Source organism: Dama dama, chromosome X (assembly GCF_033118175.1).
Source record: "Dama dama isolate Ldn47 chromosome X, ASM3311817v1, whole genome shotgun sequence".
NCBI lineage: Eukaryota > Metazoa > Chordata > Mammalia > Artiodactyla > Cervidae > Dama > Dama dama.
Window position 1 is genome coordinate 72,585,581 of NC_083714.1, and position 7,517 is coordinate 72,593,097.

The following is a 7,517-nucleotide window of genomic DNA, read 5'->3' on the forward strand; positions in this document are numbered from 1 at the left end:
CATTAGAATAAACATTTCTTACTATTGAAATGCAAACTTTTCTAAATAAAAACAAGATAATTTTATTTTTCTATAGCTTGGAGACCTTGAGTAAGTCAAAAAATCTCTAAGTCTCTGTTTTCTTATTTGTATAATGATAACGATAATAGTTTAAGTTTATCGAAGAAGCTTTGACTAAGTTGATTAGATTTAGTAACAATAAAATTGTGGCTACAGTGTATGTATATAAATAAATATCAACAAGGTTAAAAGCAGAAACTAAAATCTGCAGGGACTTTGAACCTACTTTGAAAACTACTTTGCCTTCAAAATATAGATATTTTCAATTGAGTTTGGTAAAAATCATTAAGATTGTTTCTTATTATTTTTATTTTGGCTTGTTTTGAGTTCTATACATTTATTGAACAATCAGTTAGTTCTCCTCCACATTAACTGTCTGAAGATTTTTGAAAATGATGACAGGTACAAAGGTAACCAACGTGTAGAGCTTGTTTGGTGAATCTTCATCTTCATTATATTTTCTGCACAACTGCACGTGGGTACAGTGTGGGACATTCCTTATTCTTTTGGTCCAGTCAGCTTTAATGAGCCTAGAGTCAATGCATACATCTGGAGTTCCCATCGTCTTCCCGGCAAATTTCCAGATTCCTTTGAGTGCCCAAGGACATGCTTCTTGAAACTCACTCCATGAGTGCATTTCTGAATGTTAATAATGTGTTCATTGATGGCAGATTTGCCCCTCTTCTAATCACTCTTTTTTGCGTGAGCCATTCAGTCAGGCTTGGTTTGGAGGAAGGGTGTTTTTGTTGTTAAATTGTACTCTGATTCACAATAAATCAGTGTAGGGTAAAATATGGTAAAAACACCTTACTAAAGAAAGTAAACATTTTCAAAAAAGTCATAAAGTAAAATTTTGAAATTGTAAATAGGGAGGGGATTTGTTTGTGTGTGATTTTGTGTGTGAGAGAGAGAAGAGAGAGCTTGAGAAATAGAGGGAGAGAGGAGCAAATTACTGGGTTTTTTTATTAAGTATTTTTAAATGTAATTGCAATTTTAAGAAGTAATACAGATTCTCTCTAACTTTTATCTGGTTTTCCCCAGCTGTAGCATTCATATAACTATAGTACAATACGACAAAAGGGAAATTAACATTGACATAATCTACAGATTTATTCAGATTTCACCAGTTCTATGCACACTCATTTATGTGTGTGTGTGTGTTTAGTTCTGTTATTCTTTTCTACTAGACTGTGGTATATGTTTATACACTGCTGCATTTTATTTGTTAATACAGTTGGTGTTTTATGAAATTGCTGCAATCTCTGAATTAGAAAATATTGAAACATTGCTCTTAAGGAAAATACAAGATTAAGTTTATTTAAGCGTCTTTTTACAAGATTTATATCAATGGGCCAATGCATAATCTTTCTTTATGTGTGTTTCTTTTTAAACACTGTTATTACATACTGTTGATTTACTAAAGTTGAACTCATGGCCTACAGTGGTATCTCCCACATTGTAGGCAGACACTTTACAATCTGAGCCACCAGGGAAGTCCTACAGTGGTATAGCTCATACCTATAGGAAGCTTATGTAACACATATATTTGCTCTGTAAGACACATCAGAGCTTACTCGAGTTTAGGAATATTAGACAGCTCTTTAGCACCATGTTCTATGCTTAGGGACCATTTTTAACAGAGAAATAACCAAAAAAACCACAAAAATGTGAAAAATCTGACACTAATTGGACCACAATAAGGACACTACTTTATAATGTGCAGCTGAAACAAGAAGGCATAAAAGCCTTGTTCAACCTTAGGTGAGAATTTGCATATCAGGTGACTCAAAATTTTCACCTCTTCGGACATGTTCACAAAATGAGAATTAACATGCCACGAATACTGATTTTTCAGTTACAAATAGATTTTTAGTAAGTAGGCAAATTTGCAAATGCAAAGTCTGTTAATGATAACTGTATTTTTTTTTTTGAAGATTTTTGTTTTTATAACATTTTTTCTTTCTGTAATGTCATTGTGTTGTTTTAGTATTAGGGTAATACTGAACTCATGAAAGGAGATAGATAATGTCCTTGTCCCCTATTTTCTATAAGAAAGAAAGTGAAGTCACTCAGTCGTGCCTGACTCTTTGCAACCCCATAGACTGTAGCCCACCAGGCTCCTCTGTCCATGGAATTTTCCAGGCAAGAGTACTGGAGTGGGTTGCCATTTCCTTCTCCAGGGGATCTTCCTGACCCAGGGATCAAACCTGGTTCTCCCTTATTGCAGGCAGATGCTTTCTATCTGAGCCACTAGGGAAGCCCATTTTCTATAAGAGATTCTCTAAAATAGTTGTTGTCTTCTTTAAATTTTGAGTAAGATTCTCTAGCAACTTTAGCTGGGCCTGGATTTCTTTTTCAGAATGTTTTTATTTATTAATTTAATTTCCTTATTAGTTATAAGGCTATTCAAATTATCTATTCCATCTTGGTTGAGATTTGATTGTTGTCATTGTTCAGTTACCAAGTCGTGTCCAACTTTTTGTGACCCCGTGGACTGCAGCAGTCCAGGCTTCTCTGTCCTTCACTATCTCCCAGAGTTTGCCCAAGTTCATGTCCACTGAATCAGTGATACAGTCCAACCATCTTATCTTCTGTTTCCTTCTTCTACTTCTACCTTCAATCTTTCCCAGAATCAAAGTATTTTACAATGAATCAGGTCCTCCCAACAGGTGGCCAAAGTATTGGAACTTCAACCTCAGTATCAGTCCTTCCAATGAGTATTCAGGATTGACTGATTTCCTTTAGGATTGACTGGACTGATTGGCATTTTGTGGGTTTTTGAGAAATTGGTGCATTTCTATTGGAGCTTCAGCCTCAGTATTAGTCCTTCCAATGAATATTCAGGATTGATTGATTTCCTTTAGGATTGACTGGATTGATTGGTATTTTGTGGGTTTTTGAGAAATTGGTTGATTTCTACTAAGTTGTTAAATTTATGAGTGTAAAATTATTCAGTATACCCTGGTTCAGTATGCTCTTTTAATGACTAAAGGAACTGTAGCAATTGTCAACTTAGAAATTAGTCACAGCCTGAAAGTAGAGAGTGTTTTATTTGGTAGGAAAATCTTAGGACTTCAGGCCCAAAATACAGCTTCTCAGGTAGTCCTGAGAGACTGCTCTGAGGAAGATGTAGGGCAGTGGGAGTTGGGGTTGGGGTAGGGGAAGGAGTCAGGATTTATAGAAGTTTGTGACAAAGGAGGAAGGCAGTCTGAACATCAGAGTGAAAGTGTTAGTTGTTCAGTCATGTCCAACCCTTTGCAAACCCATAGACTGTAGCCCACTGGGCTCCTCTGTCCAAGGAATTCTCCAGGCAAGAATACTGGAGTGAGCAGCCATTCCCTTCTTCAGGGGATCTTCCCAATCCATGGGTCGAACCTGGGTCTCCCACATTGCAGGCAGAATTTTTACTGTCTGAGCCACCAGGGAAGCCCTGAACAAATCAAGTTGATTTGAATAAACTATGAATATGCTACTTCAGAGAATGGGTAACTCACTAAGGCAGAAAAATCTTGATAGAGAAGATGGGCATTGAGGTGAACATCACAGAAAATAAATAGAAATTGGAAGTTCAGAAAGATATGCTGCTGTTGTTCTTTAGCCACTAAGTCATGTCCCACTCTTTTGTGACCTCCTGGACTATAGACACCAGGCTCCTCTGTCCATGGGATTTCCCATGCAAGAATACTGGAATGGGTTGCCAATTCCTGTCCAGGGATGAGTGTGTGTGTGTGTAACGAAATAACAAAGATTACTGCTAATTAAGGAAAACCAGATATCCCAAGGAATTTGGCACTTTTCTGTATATGGGAAGATGCAAGAGTCTGAGCTTATTGAAGTCATTCCTTTCATATGCATCTCAGTTATTTGGGGCCAGCATCCTGTATTTTTGGTTTCTCACTCCCTCCTCCAGCTCCTCAGCCACCTGGGGGATGGTGGCATCTGCTGGATCATAGGCATTGTTTCCCTTTCGGGAAGCCTTCATTCACATTTAGAGATCTGAAATCACTGATGGCTGTTACATCCTTGTTTATTGATGTGGCAGGAGATATTCCATTTCACACAATATTCCATTTCATTCCTGAAACTAGTGACTTATGTCTACTCTCTATTTTTGCCTCTGTTTTCAGAGATTTATCAACTTTATATTTTTTTCATCTTGTTTAATTAATTTTCACTATTGTTTTCTTGTGATTTTCAATGCTATTTCCCTCAATGATAGGGATACTTTTTTTGACTGGACTGCTTGTTATCTCTAGGTGGGTAATAGGAAACTCTGTCTCACACTGACAGACAGTGCTTCTATGGAACACTTCTTTTCTTAGGAGATTCTATTTAATAACCTCTGTAAAGTTGCTGAAATACCCAGTGTCTCTTCATTGGGAAAGGGAGCCCCATACTGTAGTCATTCCATCAAACCATTTGTTCCTAGAGGAATTCTCCTTCCTGTTACATCCAGGTGCATAAAAAGACCCTTTAACCCATACAGATGGAGGGAACTTTGCCAGGATGGACCAAGCAGTTGGTATTTTTAGGTGGCTGAAAGGAGTCTCTGACTCTTTGGGAAAGAGAAGACTTCCCTGATACAAGATATTCGTTGTTAGTATAATCATCTCTGCAGTGTCGCAAGACTGCCTAGCATTGCTGTTTGGATTTTCTTCAGATCCAGGAGAGGAATTTCTTAACCATCTTCTGCTGCTAAGTTGAATGTGAGCTATGCTAGGCTGGGGTTGCCTTTTTCTGCTGCGTGGGGTGTTGTAAGGCACTGAATCACTCTGTTTTTACTTTACTCTTAAAGTCTGGTGCATTATTTCCAGGGTTTATAGTAATATTTAGCAGGAAAGAACAGAGATGAATCTATATGACTTTTTCTGGACCTTAAGCTCTACCTATTTCTGAAATGGATTCAGGGGCAAATTTTTTTTGGTTAATAACTTCTACAGTCAAAGCCTGAAATGAAAAAAAAAAAACATCAAAACAATGTTTTATCCACGGAAACTTTTAAAATAAACATCTGCTCATATTTAAAACTAACCAGAAATAGAAAAGAAAACATGAAGAATATGCAAAAATAAAAATAACAAGTTACATTTAGGAGCATTGCAATCACAAGGAAATGAATGATATAATTTATGAGATGGTGGTGGTATCCACAAATAAGCCCAGAAAAATCTTAAAATCCTATCAAGGAGACATAGACAATATTTGCTTATTGCTGAATCTCATGTAGAATATAACAACGAAAAGAAAATGATTCCTGAGGAAATATGTGTCAGTCCTTGAGCGTAGTGAAAATTCATATTAATATATTTCTTAATTTATAGATCTTGCTACTTGTTTACATTTGTTATAAATGAAAGTTCACATACTATTATAATGATACTATTATAGTGAAACAAGATAAATTCCATGTTGAGAGTTTATTAAATAGGCAATGTTAGACTTAACTCCTATAAGTTACACCTGAAAGTAGTCACATGAAGTCTGTAGTTAGCCTAATCTCAGTATATCACACATGTTTATTACTTTATGCAGCCATATTTTCCATATGATATTTATTTTATTATTTAACATTGTACTGCATAAGCAGTTTATAAATCAGATATACAAATCCCTTTACAAATGGTTGTAACATACTAATTAGCACATGCGGCAACAAGGAATAATAGGTATTTTTAATAGCTATGTTTGAGAGTTGATCTAAGATAAATAGGGACAAAAATCCCTCCCATTGGTAAAATGGAGTTGGGATGAAAGAAAGCATTCTTATTTATTGTTTATCTTATTACTGTACTTTAACAGAGACTAAGCATAGAGACTATTTAGCATACAAAGAAGCACTATACCAGCAAGCAGTCTACATTCATATATCTACATGTCTATATATATGAAAAGTAAATCTTTGACCAGGGCAAGTTAGAACATAGCTGTTTATTGTCTTATCATTCCCCACCTTTTGTTCACTATTTTAAAAATCAAATGGAATTTATACTTGTGATATATGAACTTTAGTAAAATTTACTTCTCAGCTTAATAAATATTATAATCTCTGTTACTTCTAAATATAATTAATTATTTAATTGAACTTAGATGATTCCATTGTGTTTAGAGACACGTACATCCCACTGGGTTTCCCAGATGGTGCTAGTGGTAAAGAATCTGCCTGCCAATGCAAGAGATGCAAGACACAAGTTCAATCCCAGGGTCTGGAAGATCTCCTGGAGAAGGAAATAGCAACTCACTCCAATATTCTTGCCTGGAAATTCCCATGGACAGAGGAACCTGGTAGGCTACAATCCATAAGGTTGGAAACAGTCAGAAACCACTGAGCAACTGAGCACACACACACACACACACACACACACACACACACACACTCATCCCTGGACAGGGAATGACAACCCATTCCAGTATTCTTGCATGGGAAATCCCATGGACAGAGGAGCCTGGTGTCTATAGTCCAGGAGGTCACAAAAGAGTGGGACATGACTTAGTGGCTAAAGAACAACAGCAGCATATCTTTCTGAACTTCCAATTTCTATTTCTTTTCTGTGATGTTCACCTCAATGCCCATCTTCTCTATCAAGATTTTTCTGCCTTAGTGAGTTACCCGTTCTCTGAAGTAGTATATTCATAGTTTATTCAAATCAACTTGATGACTATATATTATCAAAACTTTGCTACTTTATACTAAAATCAGAATTCACCACCTAAATAGTAACTTGCATAGGGGCAGAAGCCATATTATTCATTTCAAGTAAAAAACAGTAACTGAACTGTTACCTATTTGTTCAATATTCTTGAGTAGACTTGGGATTCTTAGCGAAATTTATGAGTAGTCAATAAGCAACATATTAGTTGCCCAATACTGTGAAATCTGTTATTACTCTCCAGGAAATGTATCAATTAAATCTGAAAGAAGCCTTAGTTGAAAGAATGCAAGGCTTTGTTAGAAAAGAGGTGAATAATATGAGTAATTCCCCTTGAGAAGGTGTTTTCCATATCAATAATGAATAAAACAAAGACTTTGAGATCATCATGTAAAAGATTCAATGTGAGAGCAATATATCAATAAAGAGAATGATGATTTTATTTCTGAAGTATGAAAAACCTAATGCATGTTTCCCCTGGATTGATAATCAATAATAGCAACAATAATAATATTGAACACTTAGATCATTTTGGTAGTTGTTTGTTTTCCATACCCTCAAATATAAAAATCTGTTCTAGTTGGCTATATTTTTTTTATAATTTGGAGTTAAGAATATTTTAAAAGTCAAATTTATAATGGCTAGAGATATCACTCATGTACTATATATCAAAATTGTGATAATAAAACAAAATTGTAATTTCCCTGATACTAAAATGCATAATGTAATATTTTACTTGCACAATATAATATACTATACAGGTTGAAATCTTCCTTTTATTTTTATGGTCTGTTTTTGTAAATGAAATTA

General features: G+C 35.4%; 1 pseudogene; it reads right to left on the reverse strand.

Moving 5' to 3' along the window:
* Positions 1 to 412: 412 nt before the first annotated feature.
* LOC133052181 (large ribosomal subunit protein eL31-like) lies at positions 413 to 771 on the reverse strand (annotated as a pseudogene).
* Positions 772 to 7,517: the final 6,746 nt, after the last annotated feature.